The sequence below is a fragment of the Myotis nattereri genome, assembly GCF_964212035.1.
Source record: "Myotis nattereri genome assembly, chromosome: 8".
Classification (NCBI taxonomy): domain Eukaryota; kingdom Metazoa; phylum Chordata; class Mammalia; order Chiroptera; family Vespertilionidae; genus Myotis; species Myotis nattereri.
In genome coordinates, this window is record NC_138083.1 from 54,975,339 (window position 1) to 55,002,603 (window position 27,265).

The 27,265-nt window shown below is 36.0% G+C and overlaps 1 protein-coding gene and 1 long non-coding RNA gene across 2 annotated transcripts in view; one reads left to right on the forward strand and one right to left on the reverse strand.

Annotated features, from left to right (window-relative positions):
- Positions 1-12,921, reverse strand: part of RBBP8 (RB binding protein 8, endonuclease) — a 97,201-nt gene extending 84,280 nt beyond the window's left edge. Inside the window, exon 1 of the mRNA XM_081097460.1 lies at positions 12,731-12,921. The gene's annotated coding sequence lies outside the window, so the exon portion shown is untranslated. The remainder of the gene's footprint in view (positions 1-12,730) is intronic.
- On the forward strand, positions 1,621-24,619 carry LOC308523461. The gene is made up of 3 exons (XR_013996344.1): positions 1,621-3,503; positions 12,961-13,119; positions 24,223-24,619. It is a non-coding gene; the product is annotated as an uncharacterized lncRNA (long non-coding RNA).
- The last annotated feature ends 2,646 nt before the right edge of the window (positions 24,620-27,265 follow it).

The following is a 27,265-nucleotide window of genomic DNA, read 5'->3' on the forward strand; positions in this document are numbered from 1 at the left end:
CAATCAGAAAAATTAGCCTTATGGAGTCTGGCCAACTTCCAACTTAGATAAAGAACCTTTATTTATTTTGATTTTCACTACATAGTCATACCTTCTTCATTTCCTTTTTATAAACTATTAAAGTAGTTTTTGTTTATGTTTCTAAATATAATTCAATTAGCTACTTCATTTCACATCAGTAATGGGCAAAATTTTACTAGATATATACTTTGCCCATTTAGGAAAGCCGAATGACCTTTTGGACATCCTTCCGGACATCCTTCTGGACAGAGCTGGGGCTACAAGGGCCAAGGCAAGCCACCACGCCACAGCTGTGAGGGCTGAGCTCCTTGCACGAATTTCGTGCATCGGGCCTCTAGTCTTTTTCTATTTGGTGAAGATAGTATAGTATACTATAAAATTGTGTACTTGCCTAGCTCTAAATGATGGTGAGCTGACCGAAAATGTTAATGATGTCATTGCAAAGTAATTCATTATGTATGGAAAGGGACATCTTTTGTAATACAGTGGTTGCTTGGGCAATATTTCATACCTATGCATATAGGTTTATGAAGCCCAGGGCTTTTGTTAGATAGTTAGCCCTGACATTTATGGGATTGGCTTTAATACTTAACACTGCTGTTAGACACCAGAATTTATAAGAACCTCAGAGCTTAACTGCTATAGAGATGATAAAAGAATTTAAGAGTTATCACAACTCTAGAGTAAAAAAATGGATTATATTTTGGGAATCTTGAAAAACTAATCTTTACCTTTTATCTAGTAAGTATAGTATTATGCTGCATTTCTTATGTACATATGTATAGTGCTACCAATATGGAAGCTGTGGGAATAGCATTTATTTACAGTAATGTAAAAAATACCCTATATAATAAAAGGCTAAGGCAAATCGACTGAATGGCGGAATGACCAGTTGCTATGATGTGCACTGACCACTGGTGGTGGTGGGGGTGGGGGGCAGATTCTCAACACAGGAGCTGTCCCCTGGTGGTCAGTGCACTTCCACAGAGGGAGTGCCGCTCAGCCAGAAACTGGGCTCAAGGCTGGCGAGTGCCGGTGCGGTGGCAAGAGCCTCTCCTATCTCCATGGCAGTTGGATATCCCCTAAGGGATCCTAGACTGCGCGAGGGCACAGGCTGGGCTGAGGGACACCCCCCCCCCCTAGTGCACAAATTTTGTGCACTGGGCCTCTAGTATATATATAATGAAGAGTTAACTCTAGGACAGCCGTGGGCAAACTACGGCCCGTTTGAAATGAATAAAACTAAAAAAAAAAAAAAAAAAGACCGTACTCTTTTATGTAATGATGTTTACTTTGAATTTATATTGGTTCACACAAGCGCTCCATCCATGCTTTTGTTCCGGCCCTCCGGTCCAGTTTAAGAACCCATTGTGGTCTTCGAGTTAAAAAGTTTGCCCACCCCTGCTCTAGGAACAAGTTACTTGGAGTCTATTAATTAAAGCATTCCCTGCTAGGTTCATAAGAGCAAACAAGCTTAATATTCATTACATTGTCCATTTATAAGAAAATAATGATTCACATCTTAAATGGTAATTTTTCCCTCTGAATTAATAAATTTCTTCACTGCTGAAAAATAGTTGTGATTTTTAATGTATTCATGCCTCACAAATTATATAGATGATATGCCTTCAAACAGGCTCACTACCCCTTCCTGCCAACCCCCCCCCCCCTGTTTTTCCCCATTCTAACTACACATGAGAAAGATAGACTTTGCTTAAATATTGGATTTGTGATTTTCTTAATCCAATATTAGTCTAAGGTTAAGGCAGCTTTGATAGTTACTTTTCCAAAAATGTTTACGTCCAAAATTCTTAGAGGAGACCTTCGGTTTCAGCCAATATTTTTCAACTTTACTTAAGTTATAATCAGAAGTATATAGTGAAATTAAATTATGCTTTAATTCACTTCACACCCTTGGTGACAATTTGTATTTGTAGATGACTTTTTAAACTATAGTTTTTACAAACTATGTTTTTATGGATGTTAAAGCAGAAATAAACAGACTTCATTTTCTCAAATCTAGCCTGCTTCTTATGTAAAGTGACCATATGCCCTGGCTTACCAGCAACTGTTCTGGTTAATATCTGTTGTTCTGGCTAATTATTAATAGGGCTCTTGTTTACTCTAAAAAATGTTCTGGTTTTGGTTATAAATCATATGATTAGAAGCTTTAAGGAATTTGAAGTATAACTAATAAAAAAAGGCCATTTTTAAAATGACCTTTTGTAGTCAGGAGTATTTCCTTCTCAACTATGTACAGACCTATCTAAACTTTTTTTTAAAAAAATAATATTATGGTATAGATGATATAAGCAATAATATTATTTGATTTATTGATAGTACTCTGAAATTCCTGAGTTTAGAAGTAGTTTGTTTAATACTGACAGGAAAGGGATGCAGGAACAATTAGTGATGGTAAGAAACTAAGTGCTTTTCCTATATATCTTTTTTGAAGCTAAATATAACTGTCATAAAATTAGAGCAGGACCAGTTTTCATCTTTCTAGAGAAGTTGAGAAATTAGGTGGTTTGACTAGCATTATATGTACAAACTAATAGATAAGTTGATCTAAGACTCCAGACCCAATCTTGCTATAAATCCTATAGCTATGCTCTTGCAGCATACCCTACTAGTTTTGAGTAGTAAATTTATTTAAAACATCCTGTGCTTTTAAATTTTTTAATTTAGAAAATATTTTTGAGAAAATAACCAAATAAAGTTTCTGAATTTTGATTTAAAATTCCTATTACCTACAGGCAGTTCTGGTACATTTTTCTATTTACTTCAGAAAGCTTTACATTTTATGAGGTTACTAAAAGGACTCAGTCAGGGTTGGAGTGAAGCACCTATTATACGGATTAATCTCAGTTCATTTTTTAGATTTTTTTGCATTAATAATTGTATTTCATAGTAATTATGGCACAGGTGCCTTTTTATTTGCCTTATAATAGGTGTAGATATTTGAGAGATGAATATAAATTGACTTAATAGAATTGGCAAACATGTTCATATTAGCCTTTCTCAAATCTAGAGAATCGCAAGCTGTGGATTCTTCTATAAAATAAGTTTAAAACTAAATAGATTAAAGGACCTTGAGTTATGTTGTAATCTCAGAAGGGACCAGAGCAGGAAGTGCTCCAAAAAATTGTGACAATTGTGTGTTCTACAATCAGTGATGGCATATAGCCACATTCCCAGCATATGGTACTTGGTAAGTCCTGAGCTGGGAGATAGGACCAGGGTTTAAGCTCTGGCCCTATCTCTGATTATCTGCTTTTTTTCTAGACAAGTCTTATTTCCCCAATTGAAAAATGAGAATATTCATGGTTACAGTGTCCAAAAGAGTTGTTGTAAGACTTTATAGAAGTTTGAAGCAGCATGCCTATTGAGCAAGCAGAGGTGGAAGAAGAACCGTGCCTATTGGGAGCAGAAGGCATGTGCAAAGGTTCTGCTATGGAGCATCACTGTGAATTCTGGAAACTGTAAGTAAATAGTAATGTATTTGTATAGGTTGCTATTGGAAAATCAGCAGAAGCTCCACTTAATTGGTTTGATGAATTCTAATTTTGATTATGATCCTATTGAGCAAATAATTTAACTTATCTGTGCCTCAGTTGTTTATGAATGATATGAAGAGACTAATATATATGTTGGGTATTTCACAGGATTGTTGATAGGATTGAATGATTATATGTATGTATCCAAACAGTATAAGGAACTCTTATTAATCATAGATAGTTTTAAGAGCTACAGCCAATCATAGAGATCTCTCCAATTGCTAGTTACAAAATTATAGTTAGTGAATGTTGAATTGCTATGTAAATTGTGAGACATTTATAATTGTAGAAGGGGTTAAATTACAATTTGTTAAATGCTTTTACATATCTTATTTGATTCACATAATTAAGTTTAAATAAATCAGGTAGTTTATTTTATTGTTATTTCCATTTTATTTTATTCCAAGGGACGTTAAAAATCATCTAGCCCAACTGCAAAATTGCATAGAGAGGAAAAACCAACTTATTTATTTCAGAAATTGGTGGTTGTAAGAAATAATTTATTTAACAGAGTTTTATGATAAACTCAGCTTCAAGTCCAAGAAAGGAAGTGTTGGTATCAAGTTGATTGTCATCTGAGCTAATTTAGTAAATACCTGATTATATTTGATTCTTTTGACAATAGTATCTGTTATTATTTGGCTTTGTTCAGCAGTGTGTATCCCCACTTTTTCTTATTTTTAGGCTGTCTTCAGTCCAATTTCCCTATTTCATCCTTATCAATTCATTAGCTTATTAAACCATCTTCTAAGAAAGAGGGTTAGGTCGTGTGGGTTGGTGTTTGAGCTTCAACCTATGAACCAGGAGGTCACGGTGCAACTGGTCGGGTCACATACCCGGGTTGCGGGCTCAATCCCCAGTGTGGGGTGTGTAGGAGGCAGCCAATCATTGATTCTCTCTTGTCGTTGTTTCTATCTCTCTCTCCCTTTCTTTCTGAAATCAATAAAAATATATTATTTTTTAAAAAGGAGGGTTATTTTTAAAAACTCAAATACTAATTATTTTAACAATTCAAGTTAAATGAAGAGATAGACTTTTTTTTATTTACACCTATTTCTTATTTAGCTAAACTAGTTTTATCATGCAAACTAATATGGTATTTACTTAATTAAAGCACGTAACTGTTTGGTTTTCTATTTTTAATCTATTTGACTAGAGCAGCGGTTCTCAACCTGTGGGTTGCGATCCCTTTGGGGGTCAAATGACCCTTTCACAGGGGTCGCCTAAGACCATTGGAAAACACATATATAATTACATATTGTTTTTGTGATTAATCACTGTTGCTTTAACTATGTTCAATTTGTAACAATGAAAATACATCCTGCATATCAGATATTTACATGATGATTCATAACAGTAGCAAAATTACAGTTATGAAGTAGCAAAAAAAATAATTTTATGGTTGGGGATCACCACAACATGAGCAACTGTATTAAAGGGTCGCAGCATTAGGAAGGTTGAGAACCACTGGACTAGAGCCTTCGTCTAATGTATTCTTCAGAGCCATGCTAGAGTCTAGGATCATATTATAGGTTATAATGAATTATTTTTTGTAACCAAACCCTCTTGGACACAGTCCAAGACAAACTTGTTCTATTCAAAATTCTGTGTTTTACTATAATAGGAAGTGTTACTTGAGGGTCCAGTGTAGTCAATTTATTTTTACTAAAGTTTTACCAATATAAACTTAAACAATAAATTCTTTAGATCAGTACTGGACTCAAAGTATTTTCAGAATACATACTAATTGCTCATTTGCTGCTGTTTGACCCTTTTAAAATTGGCAACCAAATTCAGGAAATGAAATGTAGTTTATTAGAAAATACCTTTCTCACAGAAGATCAGGTTTCAGATCTTCTCAGGTTTTGTGGGAATGGATCAAATACACTGGACAAAAATAGGCTAAAGTTCCTCACTTTCAATTAGAAATTGCTGTACTCTTTTCTCAGAAAATCCATTTTAGTTATATAGTTTATTAAAATTATATTGGTAAACTAAGGAATAAGTGTTTTGACCATATCTTTGCTGTAATAGTGATGTACTAGACACGTTTTGGACCTGCTCACTGCAATCATTGCAGTTGTAACCAGATTCAAGCACAGGAAACCTGACAGCCCCTCACCTGGACTTTCTGTTCTGGGGGCTTCTCTGAAACCTTTGGAAATAGAAACAGAACCTGAAAGTGTGAGGAAATTAATAACGCGTGAGACATCACTTAACTGATAGAAGTCAGACTGGTGGATAAATGCTCCTCTTGCATGTCTTTAGCTTCATGGCTCCTAAGAAGGTACCAATTTGCCCATAGTAGGGGATGAACTCCAGAATGCACTCCTGTATTGGCCTTCCCTCCCTCCCCATTTCTTTCTCCTAATCCCCCACTTCTGTTCCCTAATTAAAGCACATAACTAACTGTTCCCTGGGATGACTTCCCAATAAAGAACTTGCACATAATCTAGAGGATTTAGGCTCTACTTTCTAGAGAGAACCCAAACTAAGAGATCATGGTTAAACATGAGATTTCCATTTTAGTATTTTTGTTAATGGAAATTTTAACTTTCTTCATTTTTTTCTTTTTTGTTAATCCTTACCCGGGGATATTTTTTCTATTGATTTCTTTCCATAGAGAGAGTGAAAGGGAAGGGGAGAGACAGGGAGAGAGAAATATCGATGTGAGAAAGACACATTAATTGGTTGCCTCCCACATGTACCCTGACCTGGGCTGGGGATGGAGCCTGCAACAGAGGTGGTGGCCCTTGACCAGAATTGAACCCTTGACCCTTCAGTCTGTGGGCTGATGTTATAACCACTGAGAAAACTGGCTAGGAGGAAAATTTAATTTTTGAAAGTTTGTATGCATGGATGGGAGTTAGATTAATTCTATGTACTACCTTGTTAAAATGTTAATGCTGACTCCAAATTGGTTGAACATGTGCATTTTAGGCTATTTTTCTGGTAGTGATAATGGTTGGATTTCAAGAACTCATACACTATTGCTCAGTCTCTTAATGGTAAGAGAATCTTTTCTTGTTGTTTCTCAAACTTTAGTGGACATCAGCAAAATCTAGAAAATATGTAAATATATAGATTCATACAATCTACCCACCAGAGATTCTAATGTGATATGTCTAAATGGAGTTTAGAAATCTGCTTTTTTAATAGGCATCTCCCAGGTGAGTCAGATGGTCCAGTGACTACATTTTGAGAAACATTGTACACGATTACAGTAGTAATACTGCTGGGTGTAATCTATGACTATGAAGTATATTAAAACTAATTGACTCCACAGAGATTGAATTAGTACTGTTAATCATGTTCTAATAAATCGAGCTAAAACCAATAAGAAGTCAGATTAAAAGGATAACCCAATTTTTACTTGAGTCACTGTGCTCTTCCTTTGTATAAATTTGATTTGATACTAGAGGCCTGGTGCATGAAATTCATGCACAGGTAGGGTCCCTAGGCCTGGCCGGCAATCAGGGCCAATCGGGGAGACCAGCAGAGCGATTGGGGGGGGGGTTCCCACTGGCAATCGCCTTGGTTGGCTTGGGGTCTGTGGGCAGGGGAGCTCCTGCATTGATCATCTGCCCCTGGTGGTCAGTGCACATCATAGTGACCGGTCATTCCACCTGTCATTCCGCTGTTCAGTCCATTTGCATATTAGGCTTTTTATTATATAGTATTACTTGGTTTTAACAGTATTAACATGTGGTTTGTTATGGTACCAAGGAACTGCTAAGAATTTAATTTACACTAGATGTGTTTAATATATGCTTACTGGTGGAGCTAGCAAAGGTCAGTTATCTCAAAGACCTAAACACATCCTAAAAAGTAAAACTGTGGGAAGAGACTGATGTTGTCATGCTGGATGGACTGAACAACTTTCCTTACTGAATGACCTGTAGCCAGGTTCTGGTGTAGCCAGGTTCTAGATTCAGGTTACAGGTTTCTGGCCTATGGCCAGGTTCCAGTGGTTAGCTCTGTATTATAAAGAACAGTATACTTGTTTCTGAGCACATATATTTTAAATTTTGTTAGACAATTGTTTGGAAAGTGACTAGAGCATAATTTAAGAGATCACTAAAATGCTATGTAGATGGTATTTATTATTCAGATCTTATATTATTGAAATTTGATTACAATATAAATATTTTCAGAAAAGTGAATAAAGTTATTGATCTTGTATTTCTCAATGTTTCAAGATTCATTCAGAAATTCATTAGATTTAAAATGTTTTTGTGTTGGAAGTTTTTCTCACTCCTAATGTAAATCATTGTAGAAACTGTAGGCAAAGAACTTCCAAGGAAATAGACTTAAGATAGAACTTTGAAACTAAAAATTTGCCATGCAAGTTATAATCTCACTTTGTCAATAATAATAACTTCTAAGATAATAGTTTCATGGTTACTTTTATATATAGAAACATTTATATAGAAACATTTAAAAATTATCTTTGAGATTTGTTATTCCCTGCCTTCTTTTCAGTTGTTTATAGTAATACTCTAAATCTGTGAAAATAAATGCAGGTTAAATACTAATTTAATGAATAGTCACATAAGATTAAATTGCTTATTATATAATAAAATAGTTTTAATAAGAATGTATAATTAGTAGCATGCCTGTGCCATTCCCTTCTCCCTTGCCTTCCCCTACAGGCATGTATTTCCTAAACTCCAAGAGACCCATGAGACCTGCCACCAGGGGAGCAATGGGCAGCGGAGCTGGTCTCAGGGGGCTAACCTCCTGAACCTGTTGCGAAGGCCTCCTTTTCTCTGAATTCCCTATGAGCCAAAACTGCCCAGCCTAGGCTCTCCTGTTGCTTCTTCTATGCCCTTCCTAGCTTCACTGTCCTAAGTGTGTTTTTGCTGCAGTCAATAAACTCTTGCTTACTTTTCTTAAAAAAAAAAAAAAAAAGAAAAAAGAATGTATAATTAGTAGGCTTAATTGGTAAGTAGTAATTTTGTCTTTAGGTATACCACCTACATACAAGTTTTTTAATCGTAAGAGGAAAAACAATTCATTTACCATGGATATAAATTCAAATTATATTATTAGCACAAAGCTTATTTGTATAGCAATTAAACATCTTTTAGGAAATTAAAATTGACTGCAAGAGCTCAGTAAGAGCAGTTTGTGTTATAAGTAGATCTATTTGTTGGTTCTAATATCAAGTCATTTCCTGCTTTTAGGTTTTAGAATGTTTTGTCACATTCTTCTGAACTTCTTTCTGATGAATGACATACATTTCTTAAATATCTTGCATATGAACTTTGTTCATTAACTCCATTTCCTAATCAATTAATGAGTCTGAGGCTAATTTAATATTATTTTTAGAAAACGTTAAATCCTATTCTGTCTTATTACACCCAAAACATTTTGAACCCACTCTCCCTATCATTTACTATCAAGGAAATACAGTATGATTTAATATTGACCTACAATAAATTTAATTTAGAAGAGAATCTTTTGGAGGAAAAGAGCATATTCTAGAGCCCTGAAGAAATAATTCAATTGATAGTAGAAAGAGCACAATTCCTAGACCAATAGAAATCCTTGGACAACTAATTTGATGTCATATAAGATAATAGATATAAAATGCCTTTGAAAAACTCAGATACTAGGCACAAGTAAGGTGTAATTTAGTCTATCTATTTGAAAGTTTCTTTCTTTGGTATAGAGATGATTGAATTTGAATTTAAAAAATTATTTAAATGCTTTTATTACCTTGATATATTGCTCTCAAAATATGTTTAACAATGGCTTCTTGACTCTTTAATTGGATTCACTTACATGGGTTTCTAATTTTTTAATTTAATAAGGTTAAATATTTTTCAATATTAAATCTTGATGCTTTCCAAGGTTGCTGATTTAATTTTTATATCTCTGATAAAAATAAAATGTATATTCTAAGTTAAGCTTTGACTTCTCTTACTCAAGCTATTTGTTAAAATTTATTATAAATTCTATTAATAGGGTGGAAAGGATATTGACATTTGCTGCACCTACTATGCTCTAGGAACTGTGTTGAGTGTTTTATACAATAAATCATGTAATTCTTCCAACAACTCTTAGAAAATGGTAGTCATTTCCATAACTTATAGATGGAGAAAAGAGAACTCAGAGGGTTCAATAATTCCCTTGGGTAAACTAGATTGTAGCAGAGTGAGTATTCAAACCCATTTCAGTTTGGCTCAAAAACTCATATGTTTTTCAACATGCTATCCTTTCTCTTTACTATAAAGTTAAGAAACAAATGGAAGTGATTATTTTCCACAGCCACTTGGACTGACCTAAATTTACCAAATTTAGAAGCATTCCTCAGGTAGGATTTTCCCTGTGAAAAGATAAAGAAGTTAGGAGAATTAACATTTAGTTCTAGGAGTCAGAGTTGAAATTTTTGAACCTTTGGTTCTCAAGCTTTCTGTAATCCCATTTCCTTGGAATTCCTCAAGTTAAAAACATTTAAAGCATTTTTGAGCACTTGTGTGCAAAGCACTGTTACTCCTTAAATAACATGTTCTATCATCTCTACCAGGGGTTTTGACTCCTGCAGTTCTGGTCTTCATAACCTTATTGAAGTTCTAACCAAACTTTAGATGGCTTTTTTGGAAAATCCTAAACTATATCCATGTAAGAGTGACTAAAACAATACAAAAATACATACATCTATTCTAAGAAAATAAACAGTTGAGATAGTTTAAAACAATATTAAGTCAGAAAATGACAATAAGACCCACAATATGAAGGAATGTGAAACACTTATCAATTTGATATAAAATTTTATGATGGCATTAAGAGATTAGGGTTTGAAATGGCAGTCACCTTCATTATCAATGGCAACTCCAATAAATTCAGCCACTATACCAAAAAAGTTTGGGGGTAATAATGATATAGATTAAAATAGAAAAGCAAATAATTTTTTAGTTCAGCAAAGACTCATTAATGTAACTCTATAACACATTTTTATTTTTTTACAAATTCTTTAGAAAACATAGATTAGATTTCATGTAGCATTCAGAAGAATCAATATAGAGTAGTGAAAAAACTATTAGTCTGGACTGGTGTTGAGGAAACATGTTCTGGTTCTAGATCTACCTTTAGCTTGTTTGTAGTAATTTAGCATATTTTGAGGCTTTTCATTCAACTCAAATAATGAGGTGTTGGATTCATTAGTTATCTTTAAGAGTCCTAGCTCAAAAATATTATGATTCTGAGTGTTTTTGATAGGAAACACATGAAGGTACTCAGGAAGCAAAGAGGTTACTATTGTTAAGAAACTTAGCATTGTTGACAAAAAGAGTCATTGTATGAAACTGTGTGGCTAGGATAAAGACAAAGGAATGCATTCCCAACTAGACTTAAAGAATGAAAAGATTTTTAAGCGAGTAGAATACTTTTTGACCTGGGCCCTGACATAATGAAGGGCTGTATAAAACACAAATACATGTACAAAAACACAGACTCCTAATTTGATTGATAAGTGTATATAGCCTTAATTTTAATCAAAACATCACAGGGTATCAATGTTTTAAAGGAATCAATTTATGGAAAATACATAAAAGTTATTTTTTCATATATTTAAAACTGAAAACTATAGAATCCCTCTCTAAAATGTAGAGTTAGGCTTTAAATATTATCTATAGATTTGATATGAAAAGATATATCTAGTTCCTAAGTAGTTTTCCTCAAAACCATAAACATAAAACAAAAATAAATTGTAATCCTAAATTAAGTTTATTTTCAAACAGTAAGCCCTGTATTTAAACATTATATGGTTTAAAAAATGTACATTACTATATATAATAGATTCACTAGAAATACTAAAAGTATAGTCTATTGGTATATACCCATATCTTGCCTGAAAACTAATTGAAAAGAGAAAAATTCAACCAACTAAATTTTTTTATTCTATTCTCCCCAAATTGTCAGAATACAGTTTATGGTAAAAAGACTTTTTTTGTTTTGGTTTGCTGAATCAGCACATTCCTTTTGAAGATTCAACATTACATGGCTTTTTAGGAGTCTAACTGAATTATCTGAAGTGTTATGCAGAATTGACTTGGAGAGTAGGATTAAAAGGATTTCCTTGCAAATGAAATCTCATCTGAATATTTATTCTCACTTAAAAAATTATTTATTAACATCCTAAAGAAACCCTAATAGCCTTTGAGTTTGAACATAAAAACAAAGTGAGGATTCTAGGGACAATGAAAAGAATACATGTCTTGTTGAGTTCAAGGAAAAGTCATATTAAGGTGGTCTACAAAAGCTCTTGACAGGAGACTATTCAGTATAAATCTGTTTAAAAAGGTATTTTAATTTCCAGATAAATTCATATGTTAACTGTTATGTTAAATTGAATGCCAAAAGATTTGTACATTGAATTTGATCTAATATTAAGGGGGTAGTTTGGTATGCAAAAATAAATCTAAAGGGGTTGGTAAACTTTATTTTAAATGAGACAAACTAAAATAAATTAATTGGATCCATGAAAGATGTAAAAGAATTATTTTAAAATATAAAGAAAAGAAAGATCCAAATTTTCTTTAACCCCAGAAATTTTTCAGATGTAATAAGGCATGACAAAAACTTGTCTTCATTCCTTTCTATTCAACTCAGTAAGTGCTTTGAGCTCCAGTGGTTAATCAGTTACCAGATTCCACATCTTTATTTTTTACAATCCCCAATTCTTGTTGTGAATTGTTCCTCTTAATGTACTTATAATCACCAAGAGGACACCACCATTTTTTCCACCTTAAAAAAGCAATTATTATTTCATCCACAATTAGATTTACCACTTAAAATTGTTACTGTATAGCAACAGCCCATAAAACATAATAGTATATTATCAAAGAAGTAGATGGCTTAAGATGAATTACTAATAGATGAAATATATTAGCAAAATTATTCAACTCAGCTTTTAAAATGGCTATAACCATATCCACCTTACAAAAAAGTATAGCAAAAGTGCATTATAATCTTTATCCAAATAAGTCAGTAACATATATGCAAGTGTTATAAAACCATACCTAATTTACATAAAAGGTATAATGCAGGTATTATGTTAAAAAACATATCTTCTGAAACATCATTTAATTTAAGCTTCCAAAATTGCAGAGAAAATTGAGAAATATAAAAGCAATTTATTAACTTACCCTTCAGTTTATTTGGAAAACCTCTGCTCTTGGTCAAAAGCAGAAGGTGTTTCACTGCTGACTTTCCCTGAAGCTATGAACTTAAACAGTAAACCAGTGGAAACCACTTCTCTGGACCACGCTAGAGTTTGCTAGACAGTACTGCTGTGTGGAAGAAGTCTGCTGCATCTAAGCTATATACAATGTGCAATGGATAACCTAATATGTCTTTCATTTAACTGGCTGGGCAGGTTTCTACAGTCTGTGGAACATGGAATCAAACCAGAATATGTTGGCATAACAGGCCCGTCAAACCGGTTCTTCTGTAGATCCAGAACCCGTCCAACCAGTCTGCATCAAAGGCTCGCCCAACAAGCTGCAGCGGCTCAGCTCTGCTAAGCCTGTACCGGGTGAGTTATCCCCACCTGCCGTCAACTTCCAACAAACTGTTCAGAATGTTGTAGCCTCCGGCAAAATAATTCAGAGTTCTAGTGGGAGGAGTAGATCTGTGTCAGGTATAGCAAGAGTCCATTGTGATAAACCTCTCATTGTAGATACTTGAGTATCTATCATCCTCAGAGGTAGGTAATCCCTTTTAAAAATGTACTTCAGGCTCTCTGCAGACTAAAGCCTCTAGAAAGAGATTATCTACAAGAATGAAGAATCCATGATGCCTGACCTTTTCCACTGGTCTACTTGGCTCTGTTCACTCTAGTTGAACCTTGAGGGGGAGGTTGATATTCCCACAAGAGTAGTGGCCCTGAGAGGTAAAAGGAATGGTTTTTAGAGGGAGGGAAAACTAAACATTTGTCTGGGTGTGTTGTCTTCCTTGTGCTTAAACAATCCTCATACCATTTCAGTTTGAAAAATTCCTATTTCTACATACTAGGGCAACTTGGAGAGGTTTTACTTTGAATATTCAACAGTTGAACACAAAATACTCATATCTACAAGGTGCCAGAAACTGTGTCAAGTATAGGGTTACAGTGGTGAAAAGACTAGTTTAGTAAGAGGTGGGAGGAACGTTCAGGTGCCCAGTTAAGCATGTCTAGTAATCTTTTGGAAGGAAGAAGTGAACAACACAAGATCACATTTTGACAGAAATTGGTTTATAGTAAGGGAGATCATGTGAGATTTGTCCTTACTCTCTCATAATACTTCTTTTCTATCTACTGATGTAGTGATTCTCAAACTTTCTTGCTGATTAAGAACACAAATTACTGGCCTCACTTCCAGAGATTCTGACTCAGTAGGTCTGGATGTTACCCAAGCACTTACGGTGATTATGCTGCAATTGTGGCAGAAACCATAGGCCCAGACTCCATGCTTAGCTTATTTTCTATTTTTTTGTACCTAATTAAATACGATACATATTAATAAAAATTTACTATATTTACTTTTGTATCTCCAGTGTCCAGAATACTGACACTTAGAAAGTATTTAATAAATGCTTATTAATTATCTACTCAGTGCCAGGACTTGCTAGATCCAGGGGGAATCACAGCTAGTAACTATTATATGAATCAAACTACATTAAGTACTATAATTATAATAATTGAGGTAGGAGCACAGAAAAGGGAGCAAGTATGGCTGAGTATGGGAAAGCCTTCACAAAAGAGATGGGATTTAGAGACTTTCCTTTCTTAGCATGACCAAAGATTGCTATCTGCAGGGTAACAAAATGTTGAGGGGACAATAAAAAGAATGCCTTTGATATGATTCAGAAATAAAATTTTTAAGTACGCAGACACTATGACCTGAAAACAGTAATAAAGGTTATTTAGAGCAGGGCCCAGCAAATTTTTCCATAAGTATCAGGGAGTAAATATTTTAAGGTGTGTGGGCCAGATTGTCTCTCTTTCAATTATTGAACTCTAACATGGTAGCACTAAAACAGTCAGTGAATAGTAGTCAGTGAACGGGTGTGGCTGTGTTCCAATAAAACTTAACAAAAAGAGGTGACAGGCTGTATATGACCAATGGACCATAGTTTGCTGACTCCTGCTCTAAAATGAAACGTGAAAATTAACAAGACTGCATAATTAGTTAGAATGGTCTTGGGAGTCAAGAAGATTTGGGCTCCATCCCAGTTCTGTTCCATATTAGCTTTGTCACCTGAGTCAGGCATTGGTTTTACTTTAAAATGTGGAAGAAAGTAATAGTTGCTAATCCCTAGAGTTACTGTAAGATTCAAGTAATTTAATTCACATGAGGCTTTAATGAAAAAATTTAGTACACAGTAAGGGCCCAATAAAATGCTAGCTAAAAATAAAACTAGTTGAACATGGGTGTTTATTTCCATTAGTTCTTAAAGCCCAACTAACATGACAGCATATACTCTAAAGGATCAAAAACATTGAGAGAGATAGCAGACAAGAGGTGTTCATACATTTTGGAAGAAGGAATGAGGAAGAGTGATGACTAATTTAGCAGAATAGAGAAAGAGGAAGTCTAAAAGCAAGTCTGTCTTTGCTATAGAACCTTAGAAAACTTGAGGAATTGGAGGCACAAGATACCTTTAAATAGTTTGGAGGAATTAGTGGGGCTTTATTTTTTAAATGTATTTATTAAAAAATTTTTTTTGGTTAATACTCACCTCTGGGTGTATATATTTTTCCATTGATTTTTAGACAGAGAGGAAGGGAGGGAGAGGGGAGACAGAGAAACATGGATGTGAGAGAGACACATCAATCGGTTGCCTCTTGCACACGACCTGGGGGCCAGGATCAGGCCTGCAACTGAGATACATGCCCTTAACTGGGAATTGAACCAGGACTCTTCAGTCTATGGGGCTATGCTGTAACCACTGAGAGAACCAGCCAGGGCATTAGGGAGGCTTTAAATGGGAGGATTGGTGACAGAAGATAGGTAGGACTTGACTCATTCTGGGAGAGATTGTCACAGGTTGGTTTTGGACTTGAAAATACCAGGCAGAGCTGATGGTGAATAGTAAAGCACCACACTGAAAACAATGCGATCCTATTAGTTTCCAATGGGTGCTCTGACAAATTACTACAGACTTAGTAGTTTAAAAGAATACAAATTTATTATCTTACAGTTCTGGAAGTTGGAAGTTCAAAATGGATCTTACTGGCTACAATCAGGGTAGCCCCAGGGTTAAGTTTCATTCTGGAGGCTCTGTGGGAGAATTTGTTTTATTGTCTTTTCCAGCTTCTACAGGCTGCCTGCATTTCTTGACTTGTGGCCTCTTCCATCTTCAAAGCCAGCAATGGCCAGTCAAGTCTTTCTCACACTGTATCATTCTGACTGTGCTGCCTTCCTCTCCCATATGTAAATCCAACTGTATAATAAGATAATCTCCTCATATTAAGGTCAACTGATCATCAACCTTAATTCCTTCTGCAACCTTACATCTCCTCTGCCATGTAACATAACATATTCACAGGTTCCTGAGATTAGAGGGTGGACATCTTTGAAAGACCATTATTCTGCCTACCACAGAGATTAAGTCATATTGAATGGTGAGATGCCCAGATTCATTCCTCTGTTTGGCTTTTAATGCTAGTAACCAGGTTCAGACACATCACTTAGAAAGCAGGAAACTGGAGAATTTCTCTCCAAGAAAATCTCAAAACTCGCAGTGGTTATTAACCAAAAATGATTCTGCCAACAGGGGCCATATGGCAGAGTCTGGGAAAATTATTTTTTTTTAGAGAGAGAGGAGAATGAGGATGAGGAGCAGAGGGAGGAGAGAGAGAAGGAGGAAGAGGAGGAGGAGGAGGAGGAAGAAGAGGAGGAAGAGGAGGGGAGGAAAGAAAAAAAAGGAAAAGAAAAGTAGGAAATATGATTGATTTTTGGTATTAAATTTAAATTTAAGTATTTTTTAACATGCAAGTGTTAAATTCACTCATCAAGGGTTAATGTTCAAAGATCATAAAATGAGGAAGGTGATCAAACTGTTACAAGTACAAACTTGCACCTGCAAAACGTGTGCACATTTATACCTGCCAATATTCATAAGTAAGGGTTTGCAACATACTATCCAACAGCTAGTAAAACCTGATCACTATGAAATTAAGAGCATGTTTTACCTGAATAAGTCCAAATCAGGAAACTTCATTTTGAGCTTCCTCAGTTACTCTTAGGGTGTGTAAACATGGAGTATTTATTTATTTAACATCCGGAGCCTCAATTGCTTCATTTACTAAATTGAGTATATTCTAAATATCTATTTAGCTCAACACTTTTATTCTTTTGGGCAAATGAACAATTAAAAAATGTGAAAGCAAAAGCAAAATAGGCCAATCAAGGAGACATTCTACAGAAGAGCAATTTTAAAATATAAGCGAATTTTAAGGTATGTCCTCCAAAAGCGGACACTGAGATAGGGATTCAGGTGCAAGTGATTTATTAGAAATTTGCTCCAATGTGAAACCAGTCATTGAGTCAGGAAGGCAGGCCCATAAAGGAGACTATGAAAAGCAAGGGTATGAGTTCAGCGTCAGCCTGATCCCAAGGAGCTCCAGAGCACAAATTATAAAGAGTTTATCTCACTTGGAGGCAAAGGAACTAGGCTTTCATATTCCTGAATCAGTCACTGGAAACTGGCTATTCCAGGGATTTGTAACTTCCAGGCACTTTCGGCTCTTCAAGAGAATTGACTCTAGTACCCCAAGAATATTCCATTGAAGAAGGTTGCAGGCACTATAACATTAAGAGTGAAACATTAAGATTTTTGCTTCCAGCCAAGACAGAGCTGTAGGAATCAGATTTATCTTACCACCTGTAAAAAAAACCAAAGACAAAATGTATAAAACAGTGGTTTTCAAGACATTGTACATCAGTTAACAATGAACAGTTATCTCTTTAGGAGAGAGTAAACAAACAAGGCGAGCCCTGCGATTACCTCAGCATACTGCCTAGAGAGTTTCCAGGCCATGGTGAAGAGAGGGGTAACTCAGGTAGAGTTTAGTGGTCTCATGGAGATTGTCAGGTTGGATAAAAATGCAAAACCCAACTCTATGCTGCTTCCAATAAGCATAATTCAAAAAGAAAGACCCACATAGGTTAAAAGTAAAAGGCCCAAAAAGATATGCCATGCTAACACTAATCAAAAGACATCTGGAGTGGTTATATTACTATCAGACAAAATAGGAATTAGATAAGAGAATATTATTAAGGACAAAAAAGGTCATTTCAAAATGATGAAGGGATTAACTTAACCAAGGAAACCTAATACTACATATTTATGCATCTAATCATGTAAATAAAAAATAAGTGAAGCAAAAGCTGATAGAACTCAAAGGAGAACAGAACAAATTCATAAATATATTTCATAAATGTATCTGGAGATTTGATACCCCTTTTTCAATAATTGTTAGAATAAGTACAGAGGAGATCAATAAGAGTGTAGAAGAGTTAACACAAGCAACCTATGATGTAATTGACAGTAGTAGATAACTTGTCAACAAGGATGGGCCCCATCAGCCTGATATGTAATCAGAACGGCTATATAATCTAACCGCCATCAATCTGTTTTTATTTATTTAAATATATTTTTTTTATTGATTTTAGAGAGGAAGGGAGATGGAGAGAGAGATACGAACATCAATGATGAAAGAGAATCATTGACTGGCCACCTCCTGAATACCCCCCAATTTGGGATAGAGCCACCACCTGGGCATGTGCCCTGACCAGGAATCAAACCCTGACCTCCTGGTTCCTGGATCAGTGCTCAACCATCGAGCAACACTGGCTGGACACCAAAACCATTTAAAAAATATAATTTTATTGATTTCAGAGAGGAAGGGAGAGGGAGAGAGAGAGAGAGTAACAATGATGAGAGAAAATCATTGGTTGGCTGCCTCCTGCACGCCCCCTACACGGCATCGAGTTTGCAACAGAGGCGTGTGCCCTTGACCAGAATTGAACCCAGGATCCTTCAGTCCACAGGCCCACACTCTATCCATTGAATCAAACCAGGTAGGGCTACCAAAATTATTTTAATTAAGATTTGTATAACATACATATAAAACAGCATGAAAAATGTTTAGCAAAACCAGGTTGATAATTATTGGAAGTTTTAATCACTGCTGCTATTCCAAGGAGGACATTTGATACTACAACAGTGGAGTGATTAATGGCCCTTCTAATTTTTCCAAACTTGTGTCCTGCAAAAAACCAACCAACCAACCAAAAAACTGCACACAGTATTAGGTAGGGGGTTGAGAAGTATGCTAGTATGCTATAAAAAAGAGTGTTCTGAGATCAAATATGTTTGGGAAATACACAAAATAAATTGCTTGTGAGCAGTAGAGAGAAACTTTTTTTAAAGAAGGGGTGAATATAGAAAAGATAAGGTAGGCTGTTGAAAGAAACTTAAAAAATATCTCTTTGCCCTAGCCGGTTTGGCTCAGTGGATAGAGCGTTGGCCTATGGACCAAAGGATCCGGGTTTGATTCTGGTCAAGGGTGCGTACCTTGGTTGTAGGCTCCTCCCAGGAGGCAACCAATTGATGTGTTTCTCTTATATCAGTGTTTCTCTCTGTCTTTCCCTCTCTGTTCCACTCTCCCTAAAAATCAATGGAAAAATATTCTCAGGTAAGGATTAAATAAATAAATAAATAAATATTCCTCATAAAAAAAAGAACATTAAAAAATATCTTCTTAACAATAACAAATAGAAATAGCTAAATAATAGAATCTATAATAATATCTATTTGAGAATCAAAATCTAGTTCATCTCTAAGGCAGAATAATATAATGATTAAACACATGAGTTCTAGAGCTAGGTTGTCAATATCTCTGTAACTATATCCTGTTGTAAAGAAGTCCCAACACAATACTAAAGAATAATGAAGTTGGAGGACTGATACTACCGGACCTCAAGACTTACTATAAAGCTATAGTAATCAGGACAGTGAGGTATTGGCAAACGAATAAACAAATATATTAATGGAATGGAATAGAGAACCCAGAAATAGACTCACATAAATATAGTCAAGTGATATTTGACAAAGGAAAAAAGGCAATACAGTGGAACAAAGATATTCTTTTCAACAAATGGAGCTGGAACAACTGGACATGTAAAAAAATATGACTCTAGACACAGAGCTTACCCCTTCAAAAAAATTAACTTGAAACAGATTATAGACCTAAATGTAAAATGAAAAACGATAAAATCTCTAAAAGATAATATAGGAGAAAGAAGGATCTCTTACCCTTTGAGACAGCTTGGAGGGACCTGGAGAGTATTATGCAAAGCAAAATAAGCCAGTCAGAGAAAGACTAGTATCACACGATCTCACACGTGTGGAATCTAATGAATAAAATAAACTGATGAGCAAAATAGATCCAGAGACATAGAAACATGGAACAGACTGTCGAATCTCAGAGGGAAGGGGGGAGGGTGTATCTGGAGATTTTGACACCCCTTTCTCAATAATTGTTAGAATAAGTACACAGGAGATCAATAAGAGTGTAGAAGAGTTAACATAAGCAACCTACTTGATGTAATTGACAGTAGTAGATCATTTAGCCTAAAAACAACTGAATGCACATTTTCTTCAAATGTATATGAAACATTAAAAAAAATAGTTTTGGTCACAAATGAAACTAACTTGAGCTACTATAAGCCAAGAAAGGCAGAGATTTATTTGGGGGCTATAATGGTATCCTAAGAGGAATATAGGGATGTAGGTATTTAAAAAATTGGGATTGGGATCTCTCTCTCTCTCTCTCTCTCTCTCTCTCTCTCTCTCTCTCTCTCTGATTTGGAATTAAAACCCAATTTTAATCAGCTAAATCTGCTTACTTAAACTGAGTTGTTGCTTCAGGGAAGACTTTTTTCTCTCCCATAAGAAGCAAAAGTAACAAAGGTAAAAATTTATTATCTTACTGACAAATGCCATAATGCAGTGCTATGAGCTGAATTATGTCCCCCACCTCAGAAATTCGTATGTTGAAATACTAATTCCCAGGGCCTCAGAATGTAATTGTATTAAGAGATATGGTTAAAATGAAGTCACTAGGATGGGCCCTAATTCAATATGACTGGTGTCTTTATAAGACCAAGAAATTTGGGTACAGATACACACAGAGAGAGCACACGGGTGAAGATAGCCATCTACAAGCCAAGGAGAGAGGCCTGGAACAGATTCTTCCCTCATGGCTCTCAGAGGAAACCAACCCTGCTGATGTCTTGATTTCAGATTTCTAGCCTGCAAACTATGAGAAGATAAATATCTGTTTTTTAAGCTGCCTAATTCTATATACTTTGTCACAGTAGCCCTAGCAAATGAATACAACCAAAAAAAGATGTCCTTGTTTGAGTTGCTTAGGAGAGAATATAAAACCCCGAAGGCATAAGTATTAGAAGCGACCGAATCAAAGAAGATGGTAAAACTGTTCTGTATGACACCAGAAAAATCTGTTTCCCTCTTAAAGAGAGAAAGAGAAAGAATTCAGCAGGAAAGTTTGAAGTGGAAGGACTTTTGTGGGTGAAGACCAATGGAAATCTCTCAGGAGTCACTGAAGGTATCCCCAGCAGTCAGTGCTGATTATATTGCTGTGATATAAACCCTCAAACCTTCAACAAAATCTACTGCCTATGGAAACAGAAACCAGAGCCAGAGGTGACTAAAAGGACATCAGTTCCCCATCCTTTTATCTCATGGCCCCTCACTTAGAAATCTGTAGAAATCTCATAGAAGCCTCCAAAGTCACAATGAATGTGAAATGTGGTTTATGCAACATCTAAATCTCAAGCTCTGGAGTATTTTAGGTCTTTTGGATATGCATAGAAAGAGAAATGAAATGGACTTGCAGATAGACGCAGAAATGAAAGACCATTACAGTGTTTGTCAGTAAGATAATAAATTTTTACCTTTGTTACTTTTGCTTCTTAGTGTGTTTGAGGGAGAAAAAAGTCTTCCCTGCAGCAGCAATTCAATTTAAGTAAGCAGACTTAGCTAATTAGAATTGGGTTTTAATTCCAAATCCCCAAGAAGGAGAATCAGATTGATGGCATTAGATTATATAGCCATCCCTGATTACATATCAGGCTGATGGGCCCATCCTTGTTGCCAGTGAAGTGAGAACAGGAGCTGGAAAGTTACCTTACACATTATTTACCATTAAAAGACCAGTGTAAATTAAAATTTATTTAGAATTTAATAGAAAACCGCAATATGGTATATTTTCCAATTTTATGGCTGAAACTAACTATAATAGTAGAATAAACCTTTGCAAATTTATCACTTAGAAAATTTTATGGTTGATCAAGACTTAAAAGAAAAAGAACTTGAAATGAGTATTTTATAATTTATATTTAATGTTGAAATAATTGCTATACTTAAACTTCTAAAATGGAGTTATAGAACTACAAAGCAAAATAAACTTATGGTTAACTATTGCAACTTGCGTTGTCTCAAATTACCTAAGTACTATATAGGTGCTAATGAATTCTTCAACTTGAGGAGGCATGCAATGAAAATTGCATCATTCTGGTTCTGAGTGCTGTTGTAAGCCGTGATTTTTTCTTTCCATCCATAGTTTTTTCCTTTAAATTACTACCTTGTGCCAAATTAAGAGATATGAATTTGCAAAGAGCATCATTCTATGTGCCAGCAATAATAACTAGACTCCCTAAAGAAAAGTTACAAAAGTTCAGGTTTCCTATTTCTTTCTTCCTTTCACTTTATACCTGTGTCACTACAATGTATTTTTTTCTGTGACATATGTTAGAAAGAGATTTCCCATGTCTGAGGATGTCATGACCAATGTCTTTAATGTCAAAGAACTTGTAATTAGCTGGAAACATGGCTGGAAGTCACATTTTCTAAGTAGCAACATGCCCTTACTTCTGGCGTGGAAGGCAGTGGCAAACTTTTTTTGTAATCCTCACCTGAGGATATGTGGTTTTTTTAAAAATTGATTTTAGAGAGAGAGGTAGGGAGAGAGAGACACACACAGAGAGAAACATCAAGATGAGAGAGAAACATTAATTGGTTTCCTCCCTTACAGGGACTGAATCCTGGGTTTGTGTCCTGATTGGGAAATTGAGCCCACAACCTTCCAGTTCACAGGAGGATGCTCCAACCAATGGAGCTACACCGACCAGGGCAAGGCAGTGGCAAGCTTTTATAGGTCTCTTCCTACCCCTCCAAATCTTTCCTCCTTGGCATTATAACATAGTTATTAGGAGTTAGGGTTTCAAAATTATGAAGTCTTAAGTTGAAATCACAGTTCAACCATGTACTAGGAGTGAATTCTTTGGGAAGTTACTGTGCTTCTGGCTTAGTTTCTTCATCCATAAAGAGGGGTAATAAGATTATTATAAGGATTAAATGGAATAACATTTGAAACATGCTTAGCAAGAACCTGGCACATAGTAAGTACTTGAAAAGTAGTAGCAATGTGTATTAAAAATAATGCTAATCATTATTTTCAATGCTAGACCTAGGAAAACAAAGACGAATAGGTGTGATCCCTGTCTTGAAGGAACTCATAGACCAACAGAATATGGGAATCAAGAAGTATCACTGTAAATGTATCTTTCCCTTGGGAAGGCACTTGGTACATTATAGAGGTTCTTGGTATTTTCATTGAGTAATACATTATGATTATTTAAAAATACATATAAAAAAAATAAAAATACATATAAAGTTAGTCTTAACTTTGTATTTTAAGAATTTTATCATCAGAGCAAATTATTATATTACTAGGGGCCCAGTACACAAATTTGTGCACCTTGAAAGGAACTGTGGGCTGTGAGGCTGAGGTAGGCACAGGAGCAGGTCTTGGCCCATCCTCCACATCCCCACCCGGCACCTCCTGCTGCAGCGCCCTGTCCCCTGCCTGCTGGAAGCCCTGCTCCTGCTGCTGCCGCTCCGACACAGTGATGGCGCCTATCCTGCTCACACCCGCTGATGGCATGGAGCAATTGGGACTGGTGCCAGCAGCAGGTGCCAGTGGCGGCTGATGCCCCAGTCACCCCTCAGGAGCAGGGGGAGGTGGAGAAACCCTCAGGGACAATTGGGGCCGGCAGCTGCTGCTTGCACCCACTGATGGCGCTGAGTGATCGGGACTGGTGCTGGGCACTGGCAGCGGGTGTGAGCGCCAGGCGGGACTGCAGCATGTGGAAGCAAAGAATTTTTAGTAACCACTATAGGCTCTCCCCGATGATAGCGACTGGTGCCCCGTCTTGATCTGGCGCCCCTGCTCACCTGCTCTACCATCCCTCCACGGCCGATGCCCGCCATGTTCTGCACATGCTCCCTGGTGGTCAACGCATGTCATAGCAATTGGTTGTTCAGTTCAGTTGTTTGGTTGTTCCAACATTCGGTCTATTTGCATATTAGGGTTTTATATAGATAAGTAACTCATTAGAACTGTAGGTGTTGGCATTCTCTCTCATGCTCTTAGTTCTTTCCCAGCCACACAGATTGCCAGCCTCTTTCCTAAGTATCAGGTAGAGGACAGGCAGGTAGGCATCAAGCCTAAATGATGGAGCATATTCAACCTAGGAAATTATTTCTGCTCCTTGCTTTGCAGATTGAGAGGAGAGACCAGAATGTAAGATGCAAACTCAAGAAATCTACCCAGAATTGTGGCAAAGAAAAAACAGACTCAAGTCATTCAGTCGGTACCAAAGCCAGATTTCCTCCAAGCATCTGTACCTTAGGGGAAGAAAGAACAGAGAAATTTAGGAACTCAAGAGATCTGGGTAGGAGCTCAAATCAGCAGCCTGATCTTCACAAGGGCAGTCTAAAGGGGGCAGGGCAGGGTAGGAGAGGGGAAGAGAACAGTGCTACCAATGCCTTAGCCCAGTGTCTCTAAACTATTTGACTGTTGACATTTGTTTATTTAAAAAATATATACATGTATCTCTATTTCTAGGAACATCTCAATGCACAATAAAGATAATTGTTAATGATAACTTCAATTATTTAAAAAGAGATTGTGTTGCTTTCTTCTTGCTTGGTGTTGTGCTTAGTTTGTTCATGTTAACGTTACTTTGTCTTTAGAGCCATTGTGTGAGGATTAGGTTGGTAATCCATAAATGTGCTTAATTGGGCACATATAGACAGAAATACATTGCTATATACTGAAATCCAATGAAAAATTAGGGTATCCTTTTTATTACTTTCCATTTGTAAAACTTCTATTCTTTCCTCAGGTTACCTTGAAAACCATATGGAACTTATGCTCTTCTCTAACATTCAAAGGCTGAACTGTCACAATATAGTCACAATATAATCTTTTTGTTTTCTTCCTTGGAAGAGATTGGGAGAAGTTAAGAAAGTAACACTTTGCTTTAAAAAAAAAATAATCCTCACCTGAGGATGTTTTTATTGATTTTTAGAGAGAGAGAGGAAGGGAGAGAGAGAGAGAGATCTTGATGTGAGAGAGAAACATCAATCTGCGTCCCGTATGTGTCCCTACCAGGGATCAAACCCACATCAAACCCACAACCTAGGTATGTGCCCTGACTGGGAATTGAACCTGCAACCTTTTGGTGTACAGGATGATGTTCCCATCAGCTGAGCCACCCGGCCAGGGCAACACTTTGTTTCTTATAATAAAGAAGAGAAATAGCCCTAGTTGGTATGGTTCAGTGGATAGAGCATCAGCCTATGGACAAGGGTCCTGGGTTCAATTCCATTCAAGGGCACATGCCTGGGTTGTGGGCTCAATCCCCAGTAGGGGGTGTGCAGGAGGCAGTTGATCAATGATTCTCTCTCATCATTGATGTTTCTATCTTTCTCTCCCTCTCCCTGCCTCTCTGAAATCAATAAAAATATATGAAAAAAAAAAGAAGAGAAACAAATTGATGTATAGGGCTGCAGAGAAAAGGAGAAAGAGTGGAGGTTAATTGTATGCATATATGCATTGCCCATGGACAAAGACAATGGGGTAGTGAGGGCCTAGGGCAGGGCTGGGGGAGGCTTGAAAGGGGTCAGTGGGGAAAAAAAAGGGACATATATAATACTTTCAACAATAAAGAATTATTTTAAAAAACAGCAACATTGATGCTTTTGCAAAACAAAGAAACAAAAACAAGAAAACCACAAGTAGAGGTTAAAAAGATGTGGGCAGTTACCAGAGGGAGGGTGTTTTGGGAGAAAGAGATGAGTAAAAGTTCTTTTCTACAAACATTACTATGTGAACTTGGTATGGTCTGTCGTTTATATCTCCATATCTTCTATTCTGGCTATACATTTTTGACTAAATAAAAATATTGCACTCTAAAATTTCTCAGTGACGGAGTGTATACAACAGTATACATTCAAATGCCTTTTCTTGCTACTTGCCTATCCAAACCCTGCCTAGTTCATGATCCACCTATATCAGTGATGGCGAACCTTTTGAGCTCGGCATGTCAGCATTTTGAAAAACCCTAACTTAACTCTGGTGCTGTGTCACATATAGAAATTTTTGATATTTGCAACCATAGTAAAACAAAGATTTATATTTTTGATATTTATTTTATATATTTAAATGCCATTTCACAAAGAAAAATCAACCAAAAAATGAGTTCGCGTGTCACCTCTGACACGCGTGTCATAGGTTCGCCATCACTGACCTATATCGTATTATATTTTCTAAAAATGGCAGCAAGTGTCTCCCATCCCACATAATCTTCTTCCAAGGTGACTTTGACACCTCCTCTTCACTGAAGAGGCTAATAAAGATGGCAAATAAATGCATGAAAAGATGTTCAACATCACTAGCCATTAGGAAAATGCTAATTAAGACCAAATGAACTATTTCTAACACACCTATGGTAACAGCTCAAATTTTAAAAATAGTGCCAATACCAATTGGCAATTTCTTAAAAAAATCAAACATATAATCCAGCAGTCATACTCCTGGTATTTATGCCAGAGAAATGAAAACAGGTTCACCCAAAAATCTTTACATAATTGTTCATAGCAGCTTTATTTGTAATCGTTCCTAACTGTAAATAACCAAAATGTCCTATAATAGGTGACTAGTTAAGTAAGCAGTGGTATATCCATATCAAGGAATACTTCTTAGCAATAAAAAGGAATGGACTACGTATTGATACATACAATTACTTGGGTGGATTTCAAGGATATTATGCAGAGTGAAAAACATTAATCTTAAGAGGCATGCTATATAATTTTATTTATAAAGTATTCTGAAAATGACCAAATTGTAGTGATGGAGAACAAACTAGGGTTCTCAGAGTTTAGGGATAATGGGGGGAGGATGTGACTATAAAGGGCTAACATAAGAGAGATCTTTGTGCTGATGGTTGTATATTAATCGTGGTGGTAGCTTCATGAATATACACATGTGATCAAATGGGACAGAAAATGGCAATTCAATGTCCTGGTGTTGAGTAAATATAGTTACTAAGATGTAACTATTGAGAGAAACTGAGTGAAAGGTATGTGAGACCTCTCTGTATTATCATTGCAGTTTTCTGTGAATCTATAATTATTTCAAATAAAAGTTAAAAGAATGAAAGAGACTAAATTTAGATTAGACCTTCATCAGCCTTTGTTTCCACAGCTTCTCTGACACTGCAAAAGGAAGCAGAGGGGCATCATAGGCACAGCAGAAATAT